This window comes from Chrysemys picta, unplaced genomic scaffold (assembly GCF_011386835.1).
Source record: "Chrysemys picta bellii isolate R12L10 unplaced genomic scaffold, ASM1138683v2 scaf1526, whole genome shotgun sequence".
Lineage (NCBI taxonomy): Eukaryota > Metazoa > Chordata > Testudines > Emydidae > Chrysemys > Chrysemys picta.
In genome coordinates, this window is record NW_027054232.1 from 1 (window position 1) to 14,679 (window position 14,679).

Genomic DNA, 14,679 nt, shown 5'->3' on the forward strand with positions numbered 1-14,679 from the left:
ATGCTTCCTCAGATTTTCAGCCTTCAGTAAGATGTGGCAGCCCTTACAGAAACAAGCAAGAAACTGCCTGGAGACACAGAATGGCTACCCTGAAGTCACAAACCTTTGCTGACCTGTCACCAACTGCTGGCGAAGGAAGCTGCACACACTGCAGTGCTCCTGGTCTGGCCACACAAACACGCTTGGCAGCGTCACTGAGTCAAGACAGCACTCACCAGATCTTCTGGCTCCCTCGAAAGTACTCCAACGGCCCAGCTTGACAGACATGCATGTGGGGCAGTGGGCTGCACTTCCACACGCATCTTTTGGGGATTTTTTTTTTTAAGCTGCAGTTCCAAAGGAATGTTTTGGGGGAAGTTCTGGGTTATACAGGCAGTCAGACAAGCTTCTAAGGCCAGAAGGGATCATTGTGTTCTATGACCCTTGCTAGTTGGCATCCCTAAATTCAGAGTCCAAAAGGGGTGACTTCAAAGGGAGGCTCAAAGCACTGTTGAAAACCAGACAGGCTATCCAGTAACTTAGAGCACCTTCAGACATTGCCACTATTTGCATCTCTCGGGTCCCCCGATTCGTTACTAATAGACTTACAGTCTGTATTCAGTGCTCCTTAGCTTATGGCTTTGGATACCCAATGACAGCTGGTTGAGCTTTTCTGGTAGTTCTACCTGTGTATTTATACAACACAATTACCTCAGGGGGCTTCCTCACCCAACGGGAAGAGACAGAAAGCAGGGAGGAAAAACTATTAACCTCTTCCACAAAATACTGAGCCATATAAAGTGCAATGTTACCATTTAGGCTAAAAAAATGCAAAGTTCACGTCAAGGGGGCTGGAGTTTAGTGGCCCTAAACACCATGACTGTGTTTGTGATAGACCTCAATCTCCAAGCACTGGATGTAGGCAAAGGGAGTGCTGAAGACAGCTCTAAATCAAAAAAGAATTGGGCTAAAGAGAACTGTTAATTTGTTAAGGAACCAAAAAGGATTGATTTGTTATTTAACAGCCCTGCTGCTAACAAGACGGAGGGATAGATTTTTTTTTTTGACATTTCCACTGGCTGGTAAATTGTATTACTGCGTTTCCCAGAATGACTCAAGGGATTTGGGGGGGATGGGGGCAACCTCCCAACTCCAGTGGAAGAGGTGGCTAATTATTAGCTCTCGACCACCACAGAATGTTGCAACTGCTACAAAATAAAAAGAGTTTATAACCTCTGAACAGGAACTGGGAATTGCTTACAAATTAGTATCTGGAATCCAGAGGCGATACCCTTACATTTATCTGCTAGGGTAAGTCAAACATTGGTCATTTGTGAGGGTCCTAAACAGAGATCAAACTTTCAGGTCTACTACTATCTTCTCCCACCACCTCTACTTCTGTTTTTATTAAAGGAGTGATTCCATCAGATGCATCTTCCTCCCTTTCCCCAGGAGAGTGTGTGTCAAAATCTCATTGTGTATGATCAAGAAGGAAGAAAAATCTGAACACAATGATTAGCCCTGATATTTTAATGGAAATACTGCACTACAGTCAAGTTTACATTTGTATAGAAATCATCACATGGATAGGTGGCCAAGGATCACATTACAGAATACAAAAAGCAATTTAAAGTAAAAAGAAATCTTGCTACTGTACAGGCAGGGATCAGAGCATGGAGCTCAGAAGTCAGACATCGGGAGGGATGAAAGCTTGTCGGAGAAAAACAGAGTTCTCATTCTTTTGTTTAGGTACAGCAAGTCAGATGCTTTATTAACTCTCACAATTGTGCAGAGGGAGAGAGCTAAGCAGGTCTCTCTCAGGTAACTAATTACAGCAAGCATTTATACCTTTCATTACAGAACTAATGAGGGACAGCTGCATTTTGTTTATACATAGGCCATCTTGATATCTTATTTCCTCACTTGTTTTGACTCTAGCCAACATACAATATTTTCTATACCTTATCTATACAAGGTCACAACGACTTCACACACAGTTCTTTCCCACCCGCCTCACACAATCCTCGCTTCTACAAATCTCGCGTTATTAGGGTTACAGTTAGCCTGACTCTTGCTAACGAGCTGTCATGCATTGCAGTTCCTTTCTGTCAGTTCTTTCTCTGCTTCCACAACCTGTAGGTGAAAACCCTGCTGCAGGAGGAGATCGCCTTGTGTTTTATTGGGTTTTTTTCCTGGGTACCTTGAACAGCAGGAATCCCGCCATGTTAATCCCATTCCTCTCAAATAACATGCAGGCACACACTCTTGGACAAAACACCCACAAAGCAGCAGCAGCTGTTACTTCCAAGCTGGTAAAGTCTAAATCATCCTGACTTCCACTTCCAGATCAGCTTTAACATATATTAAAAAGAAACACCTGAGGGTGGGGTGAGGCACAGGGGAGCGTGTGTAAAACCTTTGAAATGGAAGAGGACACAAGAAAACCCCCTTTCTGTCTGAACACAGCAAAAGGAGGAGAAACGGGACAGGTAACTTATTGCTGGCCAACTCTGAAAACTCCCCCGTGGGCTCTTTACTCTCTTTTCCTCTTTCCATAGGAGGCTCCCACTCATCACAATGGCTGGAATTACTCTCTGTACATTGGCTGCCAATGACTAGTGACCCTTATAGGCCATGCATTTTCACCACTCTGCTCTCCCAGCTGCACAAAGGCTGGAGCCATTGCCTTCCCCCGACCCTCTCTCCCCAATTTCTCCATCTCTCTGCCGGGGAAGGGAAGAGAACTTAGTTCTGAGGGGACAACCAGCTGCCTTGAAATCCCTGGGACAGATTTCAGAAGTGGACTTTGAAAAACAGCAAAGTTGCATTCACAGCTCTCCAGCTGGGACACGGAAGCTGTTCGGGCACAACTGGCAGCATTGTTTTGTGCAAGGAAAGGATGCCTCCTTTGAGGAGAGACAGTGCAGTTGGGTCTGTCGTGGCTTACGAAGTCCATGCCAACTTGTCTGAAAACCAAAATCTTCCAATGCTTAAATATCTGCCAGCACTAAACATCTATGCTTAAAAAATATATATATCCCATTTGTGGATTTCACTAGTGAAATGCATCACACTGCCTACCCGCCTTGCCGTTCTCTCTCTCACACACACACACACACAGACATAGACACAAAGCAGCTCTAATGAAATACTGGATGTTTTCTCCAATACTGAGAGGGAAAATACATAAGCACAATCAACCCCAGCTAGGTAGCTCAGCAACACTTCAGATTATGAAGCCAATAATAAAATGGTCAAATGTCCCCTCTCCACACTGCAAACTGCATGGTGCCTTTCAGAACAGGAACAGGGCCGTGGGTGAATGAGTGTCTTCCTCAATAAGAACCAAGATGTATTTTTCTTTACAAAAGAAAGGAGAGAACAATTTCCACACAAAAGTACTACAACGATAGCTCCCTTTGGTAAAAAGTGTAATAAATGTCTCCATAGGTCTGTTTGTTGGTACTAACTCTCAAGCCACCTGGTACTATGGTACACAAGAAGCTGGTACAGTTATACTAGCATATCAAGCATATTTCCTTTAATAAAAAAAGGAAACAAATTGACAATATGTACATTTATTTACAAAAAAGAAAGGGGAACATGTTAAAATTGTGTTGTTTCTGCTGAGAGTCCAGTTGTGATAGGCACCTCTGGTTTCACGACATATCTGAGCATGTAACTTTAAATGCACCACTCCGGTCAGGATGTATGCAACATCCAGTTCTCTTCCCTTGAAGTTCAGGCCATTGAGGAGTTAGTCTCAGAAGTGCTGGTGCATATGAGCTAGCTGCATTTCTCTAGGATCACTCAGTTCTGAAAAGGATCCTTCCCTCCACAGTGCACGCTGAAGTCAGAGGCCTGTTGGCAAGAGTTCCAGCTTAGGGTTGTAGAGATCCGTTTTCCTAAACCGAATCCCGCTGGTGACAGGATGTACCAGCTGTGCACTAGTCAACTGGCCATGTTACGGAGATACACAGTGAGGGGAGAAAGGCATCTTCCTCGTTTCCTGGATACGCACACACATACACACACCACGTGATCTTCCCTCACTCAGGGACTTTACGGTGTCTTGAATATTGTGCCGTATTTGACACGGTACTTGTTAATGCTCACAAAGTGCAGGGTCTCTGTATCACAGGTAGTGGTACAGGGCACCAAACCCTCCAACCCTTCTCCCATTAGCCACTTGTTTGTCTCAGCTGCCATTTCACGGGTCACATGCTCCTTGGTCCATTTGTCCACCCAGGCTTGGAATCGCTGGTGCAGCTGCTTGCTCACTCTTTCATGGGACTACAGAAACGGGAGAGACAAAAGATCACGAAACACTTAAAAAGCCAAAACAAATCCACTTCCCTAGGCCAACAGATTTGAGATGTTTAGCACTGCTGGGGAACTGGGAATACAAACACTGACCCTTGCCGACTGATCAAGGGAAAGCATCAGTAAATTGGAGGCAGTGTATGAACAAGCAGGCACAGCCATCCTTATTCCCAACTGGAAATCCCCAAAAGCCTCGTGTTCATGAAAATTAAGTCCGTGAAATCAAGTGCTCAGAAGTCATCAAAGTCAAAAATCATCAAAGGTTTGTTGAACTCTGAACCAGAATGTTAACTCTGCCACAGTGTATATCCTGTATATTGTGTGAAATGGATTCAACACTCTGCTAATAATCAAAACAGGGACACACAAAACATACATGTGCACCAGAGCAGAATTAAACACCCAACAGAAGTAATTTCCAGAAGTTCCTGACTTGACTGCTTGATTAGAACCCTAACGCTGCAATAATGCTAAGCTTCTCATATCTTTTCCCTGATTAATGGCAGTGTCAGGTGATGCAAGACTGTGTTCAGCCTTCAATGCAGGGGTTTATACAAAACAATACGGAAACAGTCTCACGTGCGTGCAAGAATTCCAGCTGGAATAGAAGAGGGGAGTGCTGAGACGGATATATTTGTTCCCAACCTCTCACAGCACATGCGCGCATGCACACGGCACCCCCACTAAAATAAAGTTATTTTTGGACCGAAACAGAGCCTAAGAAATTTCAAACCAAAAAGGAATCTGAGTTATGAGTAAGAGTTAGTTAAGTTTAACACTGACTTAATTACAGTAGTCAGTCCCAGTAATTACTACACATATTCCCATAGCTGTGCTATTCTGTTAGAACCTGAACTTCTGAGTCCTGGGAAAATATGCATTGTGACATTTCCAGGGTGGACTGATTTAAATCAGCATTTGTATTTCAGCTGTTTTCTAAAGAAAGATGCACTCATTAGTTGATATACCCATTAAAACACCTTGACTTACAACTAAATAGACACTTTACAGTAGATTTGGTACATCTGTTTGCTACCTAGAAGTGTACACCATAACTATATTTTCAGATTCTTATTAACCAAACACTTTTAGTATGTTAGAAAATGGTGGTTTTGTTTTTTGTTTTTAAAGAGAGGGTCATGGATTCAGCATATTTATTTCTCTTATTATAATCTTCTAAGTTTAGGCCTCAACATATTTTGTATTAAATTCTGATTTCTTTTTAAACTGGCTCATTTTTAAAAAAGAAAAACTTATAAGTAACAAAAAATTTTAAAAAGGAATTTTATTTAATTTTTAAAAAAGTCTTCCAATTTTTATCCACCTTGGACCTTTCTGTAATTATGACATCACTGCGGCTATCCTAGTCCCACACCCAGCACTTTCAAGCAGCTGGTCTATTCGTTTGCAGTGCTCCGCTGCCCGGGAGCAACCCTAGACTCCCATTCTCAGTGACTGCAGGGTCGAGGCACAGCTCCTTGATGAGATGAGCTTCGAGGGCTATGTCAGAACACGGGTCAGTTTTTCAGCATTTCAGTTCTTTGCTATCCCCTTTTTTAGGCCCACCCTAACAAGGGGGATTAGCAACCAATGTGAGGTGCCCCTAGGCAAGAAACCTACGAGTAAAAGGATGCTAAGAGCTGTCTACTCTAACAGGAGAGTTTGGGAAATGGAGGGGGAGGAAAGGAAGGGTTACATCTCAGGAACATTCAGAGGAAGTTTACAGCGTCCAGTGGACTAAACTATGTCGTGTCCAGTCCTCAAAGCAATATGAAGACTACTAAATGTTACAGGAGAACAACCCCTCCCCCCACCCCGGACACTTTATCTGACTCTCCCCAGATGCCCTTTGGGAGCAAGAGGTTCAGGGAAACACCAGCTGCTCATCCCATTCCTTTCACTCAACTCCTACCTGCTGAGCACGCAGCAGAGCAGTCCTCCTGTACATGTAATCCTCCGATTTGATCATGTACACCAGGGGTCGGCAATCTCTGGCACGCGGCTCGCCAGGGTAAGCACCCTGGCGGCCGGGCCAGTTTGTTTACCTGCTGCGTCGGCAGGTTCGGCGGATCGCGGCTCCCACTGGCTGTGGTTCGCCGTCCCAGGACAATGGGGGCTGTGGGAAGTGGCACGGGCCAAGGTATGTGCTGGCCCCGGCTTCCCGCTGCCCCCATTGGCCTGGAGCGGCGAACCGCGGCCAGCGGGAGCCGCCATCGGCCAAACCTGCCGACGCAGCAGGTAAACAAACTGGCCCGGCCCCAAGGTGCTTACCCCGGCGAGCCGTGTGCCAGAGGTTGCCGAACCCTGACGTGCACCATCTTATAGGAGTTCGGTTTGAATTTACACTCCAGCTTGTCCAAGCTCTCCACATTCTCCATGGACTTCTTACTGTTTCCCTCCTTCCCTTCCTTCTCCTGCTGCTCCCGACCATGCTGACACTTACGGATCCGCCTCAGGTTCCTGTAAACCAAAGAATCCCATCCTCTGTCCACTAGGCTGGGCATATCTGGTGGCTCCAGGCCAGCCCTTCGGAACCCAAAGTATTGCTCAGAGTGGAATGGTCACAAATTAAAGTCGGTTAGGCTCATGTGTCTACCATAAGCCAACCCACTGATCTCAGCTGTTTACAGAGAGTGAGGGCCTTTCAAAGCTGTTTTGCAACCAACTTCCTGCTAGCGAAAAGCACTGACTCAGCACCTTCTGCACTCAGCTAGAGGGCTATTGTAAGCAAAGGCAGGATTGCCAAAAAAAAAAACGGGGCTGGTGACTCCCCAAACCCTGACCTCTCTGCAGCCTGTGGACTATGCTCTCTCTCAGTCACTGGAGAGCAGGAGCCCAGGGTGGGCTCTTGGAATAAACAGCAGCACTGTGTCTCTATATGCTACTCCCAGGTTAATGTCTTCTAAAGTGGCAGAGTACTAAAAACAAACAAGAGACTGCAATAGCCAACACTGTGACAGAGTAAGATTTTCTCCCTCTGCTGACATGGGTACTTGTGGTCTGTGTGTCACTTTTCACAGCCACAGCTTGTTCACTCACCTTGGCAGGAAAACCGGCTTCTGGGCCAGGTGTTCCCGAAAGTTCGGGAGAGGCAGAATCAGAGTTGACGTACCGCTCTACGTAGTCTGACCAACGCTGAAATTGGGCACAGAACACAAGGGGTTAACCAACATCTGCCAAATCAAACAATTCAAACCCAACTCTGAAGGGGTTTGGTTGGAAGTGGATGAAAGAAAAGCAACCTTTGGAGACTCCATATATTTCACACAAGTCCCACTCACTCTCCCCCCATGGATGGATATACCTATATCATAGAACTGGAAGGGACCCTGAAAGGTCATCCAGTCCAGCCCCCTGCCTTCACTAGCAGGACCAAGTACTGATTGTTGCCCCAGATCCTTAAGTGGCCCCCTCAAGGATTGATCTCACAACTCTGGGTTTAGCAGGCCAATGCTCAAACCACTGAGCTATCCCTCCCCCTATATGCACCTGCACTGTCTGGTTTTTGAAATTCTTAATAAGAGATGCCAACAAGGCTTGTTCAACCCAATTCACTGAGTGCACTGTGTCACAGAATGAATGTGTCCTGTAGGACTAGAAGCAGGTCATAAACTATAGCATCTGAAACACTGACAGCTCTGCCATCTTCATCCCCCATTTAAACTTTACATGCTTAATAGCTGCAGCTGAACTCCAAGGACAATCGGCTCTTACCTCTGCCTCTACGGAGTCATCCGAGTTCTCCTCTTCGGTGTCCAGCAGCTCGATGGTTAATTGGACCTGGCCTCTGCTCTGAATGAACATCAGCTACAAAGCAGAATGCGGAAGGAGATTTAGTAACCAATTATTCAGAAAAATAAATCCAATAAACTTTATGCAACGGTAGGATACTAGCCCCCAGTTACACAATCTGAACACAGAAGGAGTTTTGACAATGAGTGGAAAGTTCTAGATCACTAAGGAGCTAATCTAACAGAGGGTAAAAGGAGAAAGAAATTATTCTACATATATGGGCAGAAGAGAATTCCTGGATAGAGAACCATGACATACTTAAAGAGAGGTGGAAGAAAAAAGCATGAATTGCTGCAGTGAACAGTTGGTATTTTATTAACGATCAGAAAAAAATTTCTCTGTTACCCACAGAGTTTGCTCGAAATTGGGATGGTTATAAAGGCAAAGCAAGGAGCTGGACTCCTTTTAGCAGCATGCTGTTTTCTGATCAATTTGTGCAGTTTCAATTCTTTGCTTCCCTGCTTATTTTGAGACTCTCACCGGGAACACAGAGACGCCCTATAAATATCAAAGCCATTATCAATGAATTTCACTAGTTCAAGATGGGCCTGGCCACTTCTGATTTCACAGCGACGAGAAGTATGAATTTGATTTGAACTGAGAGTCAGGTTTATTTAACGCATAGGTGACAAATATTAGTAAGAGACCGTTACAGTCTACAATGGATGAGATGGAGAAAAAGGTGGAAAGCGTCAGTGACCCACCCCACAGGAGGGAGGGAGAGACAGAGATTAAAAGCCTAGTGACAGCAATCACTCAATACAGTATTACTCTGGCTTTGGGTACACTGAGAAATACAGGGACAAATCCCGGCTTTCCTTCAGGATACGTATTTTTCCATCTTCCTTGCAAATGTCCCATTTCCGAGGAACTCTTTATAGAAATATTCTTCTGTTTTTCCTGTTCGTTCTACAGTTCCTGTCTGGATTGATGCAAGCCCCGCCAAGGGCTATATTAAGACCGACAGTCACAGAGCAGGTACTCGGCAGCTCCACCAGGCTAGAATGCACAATCAGGTCACCCTCTCAAGCTCTATGACAGCTGCGGAGCACACAGGTGTCCAGAGGTCCTTGGGATATTTTGATAGTTACGTAAAATGAAAAGCTGAGCCCATTCTCCTTTCTCAGCGAGTCTTCGTACTTCCCCTCCTCTCTCAGCAAGCTCCTCCAGGAGTCCTCCTCCAAGCGTCACTGCAGGCAGATATGGTTTTTACCTTGAAACAGTTCTCGTCTGACATGAGCTGCTCGGCTTTGCGCTGGTACGTGGCCTCCACAAGGGCCCGAGATGACTGTGAGGACAGCAGGCCTCCGGTAGCTCCGTTGCTATTCCCCAACAGGTAAAGCTCTGTCACCTGCATGCAGATCTCATCGCTCACTGTGTGCTGAAGCTGGGAGCAGGAAGGACACAGAGAAGAGGAGTTAGTGAAGTGGTTTTAAATGCCTCTGGACTTGGTGCACTGTATACTGCAGTAGCCCCCTTTCCCCAACCCAAGTCAGTCAGAGGGCTTTGCACTAGTGTGCACTATGGACAACCTGCCTTCTGCAGTCAGGCCGTAGACAAAAGAGAACACTAAGAAAATCTCCAAAATAAACTTCTCCATGTGGCAACAAGCAGAGTTTGACATTAATCAAAACAAGCCAGGCTGAGCCTTCATCATTTGCCTGCACTTCTAGACTTACATGTTTGCATGCAAACACTTATGTCAAAAGCTATAATTGATGAGAAACGATTTTATCTCCCCTGCATACATATACGCTGTGGCAGAATTGGTCAGATTTCCAGTTCTTCTCCACTATGCACCACGCAAGTCTCAGAACCAGCTAAAGAATATGTCCATCAATGCAGATTAGAAATGAACATACCCTTCAAAATTCCTGCTTCAAACCTCTGTCTGGTCAAACCACAGCAAAAAAATAAATAAATAAATAAAAAAAATTCTAGCCATCTAAGTATTAAAACTAAAAAACAATTATTTAGGTTATGAACATAGTAGCCTCTTCTACTGTGAATTACTACTACACCCATTGGAAAACATTGTGTCCTTTAAAATAAATAATGATGCTGGCAAAATGCAGTTACACATACAAAGTAACTATGAATTAATAACCTTTAAGTGAGCATTATGAAGGAAATGCCTGTCAGCTGGCAAAGATTTAGACCATCGAGGTACGCGGGAAGGGCTTGTTAGGCAGTTCTCTTGCCATGGAATCGCTACACCAAATCCAAAGGTTGATTAGTTGGTTGTTTCTGGAGGGGAAATTAAAAATAATTAAATCAAATTCTAATTATTAATTATATTCCCAAATTTAAATAAAGAGCCGGTTGACTGCCGATTTCCTGTCAAAACTGAAATTAAGAACTTGTTTTTAGCCCTGTCTTTATACTCTAATTTGTGCTTAACAATTCTCCATAGAAATTGGATCATCGAGGTAGCCAGCATGTGAGAGTCGACACTTGGGCTTACAGAGTTCAAGTGACAACAAGCAGCTAAAAGCCACAAATATACCAGCTTCAAGAGCCAGCCAGCGTGTGTGAAATCCAGAAGGAAGTTGTTATTCAAAAGAAATACAGAACCTTTTCCAAGAGTCCTTACAGTTTTGGTCCTTGTGTTTACAAATGCTTCAGGTTTTCTAAGAGCAAGAGAACACTTCAAATGTGGTCCCACCTGATACTAGGCATCTCTTGGATAGTGGAGGACAGTCTGCACTTGGTAAGGCAACTCCCATCTTTTCATGTGCTGTATATTTATACCTGTTTACTGTATTTTCCACTCCATGCATCTGATGAAGTGGGTTATAGCCCACAAAAGCTTATGCCCAAATAAATGTGTTAGTCTCTAAGGTGCCACAAGGACTCCTTGTTGTTTTTACTGATACAGACTAACACGGCTACCCCTCTGAAAGCTGGGTAGTAATCCTCCACATCAATATCCACTAGAGGAAGAGAAGGTGTAACATGAACTACATTGTAACACCCCTCAAAGGCAGTTCCTACAGGCCCACTATGAGTTCTGGGAGCAAAAGGGCCACATGTTGAAGGTCTCAGACAAATTGATGAATTACCAGAATGGTCAATAAAATGAGGAACAACGTTGTAAGACTTTAAATGAGAGCTTTTTAAATTAATGCCAGGTCTGTAACCCGTCAGAGGCCTCATGGAGGAGGGCAGAGGTGGTAAAATTCTTAGAACTAAAGAGAACTAAAGAGGTTCTTGCTACCAAAACAACATTATGCACACCATTAAAGCAGAGACCTCACCAAAAAGATATGAATGCAGATATGTCCTAAGGCTCTTATGAAATATACGCATTGCACATTATTATTAACTTGTATTTCACTAGCACCCAGAGGTCCCAAACTATATCTGCGACCCCTCTGTGCTTGCCACCATTCAGACACACAACCAACTAGGCCCCGCCTTGAAGAATGTAAAACAGAGACCAAGGGGGTTGGGGGAAGCAACTTGCCTGAGGTCACATAGTAACTAAGTAGCAGAGCTCGAACTAGAACCCAGGTCTCCTGTTTCTCCAGCACCTTATCCAGAGCAAGCTACACAGACAGTTACCGCCTTTCCAAGCTGAATGTGCTAATGTAGCTTCTAAAAGGTTTTGTGGGCTGTAGCAGAAACATAGTAAAAAGGGGAGGAAAATGAAAAAAGCCATTCAGGGTACACCCAGTTTTGAACTAACACTCATCACTGCGGTATAGGCATCAAGGGAAGATGAAAATAAAGTTTTTAAAAATACTGGTTAAGGAACAATGCCAATTTAAAGGGAATTTGAAAAGTTCTCTGTGTTTTCTGTTTGTTTTTAATTGTTATAGGTTCAAACACCTCTGCCTCCCTCAAGGCCAACAAAGACTGTCCACACTTCCTCCTTTGCTTCAGTCCAAATTAGCTACTTTACTCTGGTTTTAGCTGGCCGGAAACAGGCAGCCATAGGCAGTTTAGTACTGTAGCATTATCACCACTAAGGAAACCAGCCCTTGGAGAATTCTAAATACATATATTTGCTGAGACCACTCAGATTACACGAACATTGTAACAGAAAATGTAAGATCAAGGAGGCTCTTTACTGGTCTACATAGGACTGCCTGGACTTACTTGGGTTTCGCCTGCCCTGCTTTCTTTAGTCGGTAAATCATTTGAACACCAGTTTAAAAGGAGACACACTTTTTAATACCAGAGCCAAAACTGACTGCTTTGTCAATTGCCAGGGGCTGACTCCTCCATTGAGATATTTTATAACAAGCTTGGGGCAAGAGAAGACTTTTATCCAACTTGTAAATTCATGAGGTAGAAAAATAGCGCAACCCAAAATTAAGAAATTCAGCTGGCAAGGAGTGTTAAAGCAATACAAAATACCACACCTCTCCCCCACAGCCCCATGAAGTAGGATGTTCCAAGCCCCAGGGTCAGGTCTAGAGATCTCCTCCTTGACAACATGCTGTGCTACATTCAGTGCCCACCAGCATCCTTCTATTTCACATTTTGGAAACTACCAAAATGCAGGTACCGGATTTTACAGAGACAAGACCTAAAGGCAGGTGAGAGGGAGGAACACAGATTCCTCAAGACACCAGGAAACAGATCAAGTACCAGATCCACACACTGGGCTGTCATTCTTGTCTCATTTTATGCCTAGCACTTCCCGCTCCCATTCCCTTTCCCGGTTCTCCTCTTCGATTTGCCGCTCAACCTGGGTGCAAATCCTCAGCAGCAGCAAGCATAGGATTTGGTGAAGCCGCATGAAGATGTACCAGTTGTTGACATAGAAGAGGTTGTACACTTCATCTCCCCTCCGCCCCTCCCCCAGGTAGCTTCTGGGCCGCTGTGTTGCTGAACAGCAGCTTGGCTTTAGGCAGGCTGCCCCCAACTCCGTTGTGCTTTTTCGCAGCCCCAGTGGCTTCATCCACATCCATTTCCTCCTCCACGTCTGAGAGCTCGCACCACCCAGCAAACAGCATGTCCGGAATGAAGTGGTACATGATCTACTTGATTTTGTACTTGTCCTCTTTCTGAATTCCTGTCTGCTGTTTCACGTGGTGGATGATAAAGAGAAGCAGCATCCTCCAGGATTTGCCTGTCCTCATAGGCTAGTGACGGGTGTGGGCCTATGGGTACTCCAGCATTATCTTCTGATGCCTGCTCTTGCCTCTGAGGGAGGAAGACAAAATACACAGAGCATGGGTGAGTATCACATATGCAACTTACCACGTCTTTAAGACCCTTGTACAAAGCACTGCCAGTGAACTGGATTTCCTCTTTCATTACAACCCCAAACCCTATGGGGGAAGGGCCAGAGTTCACATTATCCATCACAACAACCCAAGTTCTGGTGTCAAGGGCCTACACATATTGCATACAGGGCCTTGGTGTCATTCTGTTTGAAGCTGATGCCCTTGTGATCCAGGGATTTCAGGTAATGTTTCTCATTCTGCTCCCTCCAGACCTTGTTGAATCCTCTCTGGGCTTCTCGCCACTCTTCCTCTTTCATCTTTAACCTTAGCAGCCCTTAGAAGCTTAGAGAACCTTAGAAGCTAAGAGATGCTAAGATACCACACTGATGGGTGCAGGATAAAAACCTAGACCAGACAAGCTGGAGGCAGTAAGGCTTCTGCTCAGTGCCCATTGCCCACTGAAACAGCAGAAAGTTTCAGAAGGACTTCAAATGTGGTACAACGTGCATAGCAAAATTCTCCAGGAATGGCCATGAATCTTTAGATTGGTTTTGTGGCTATGTTATTTTACAGAAGGTTAAATAGGCCACAAATGCATGGCTATACCCCACTAACCAGGGTGATGATGAGGGCATTCAACAGAACATAAACCAAACTGTTTTTTCCCCCCGTATACATCCTACAGAGTCCCAGGACTGGGTCTGGGTTCATTGTCAATATCCCAGAATTCTGCTTTGTGAGAAGTTACAAATAACAGAAATCTCAACTGTTGTAACCAGCTGCCCCAAAGAGTCCCTGGTATCTGTAACATCCCATAATGTAATACATGGATTTAACCACTTGCCAGACATTTCAGAGCTCTCAAACTTCTCTGATACTTGTTATGGTCCTGTAACTAGATATTCTTTTCACCCCATGCAACACAGGCATACACAAAACTCTGAACCTCTCAGCCAGCTTATACCTAGCCTAGAAGAAAGAAGTCCATTCTGTCACTTCACAAAGAGTGCACTGTAACCAACTTGATCATGTTTAAAGGAAAAACACCACAAGTTGGGAATCAGACAACCCTCGACCTCTCACATCTTGACATAAGGGAAAAAACAGCTCTTTCTCCACTGAGGATTAAGGAATCACAATTTACATCTAGGCAGCCTAGATACTTTTGATGAGACATGGGAACTTTGCAGAGATATAATTGCTGAACATTCCAGGAGTCTAGAAGTACACAGATCCCAGAAGTACCTATTACTTGGCAGTCCCTTCGCAAACCTATATCCCTCCTCTAATCTAGTTTTCATACCATGTCCATACCCTGGTGTCTAAGAGCACCTTCTCATAGTCTTACCCCTCTCCTTTCATCTCTCATTTTTTTACGTCTAGTTCTCACATTATGCCCTGCCTCAGT

General features: G+C 44.5%; 1 pseudogene; it reads right to left on the minus strand.

The window, feature by feature from the left end:
* Nucleotides 1-3,601: 3,601 nt before the first annotated feature.
* Nucleotides 3,602-13,591, minus strand: LOC135979985 (paired amphipathic helix protein Sin3a-like; annotated as a pseudogene).
* Nucleotides 13,592-14,679: the final 1,088 nt, after the last annotated feature.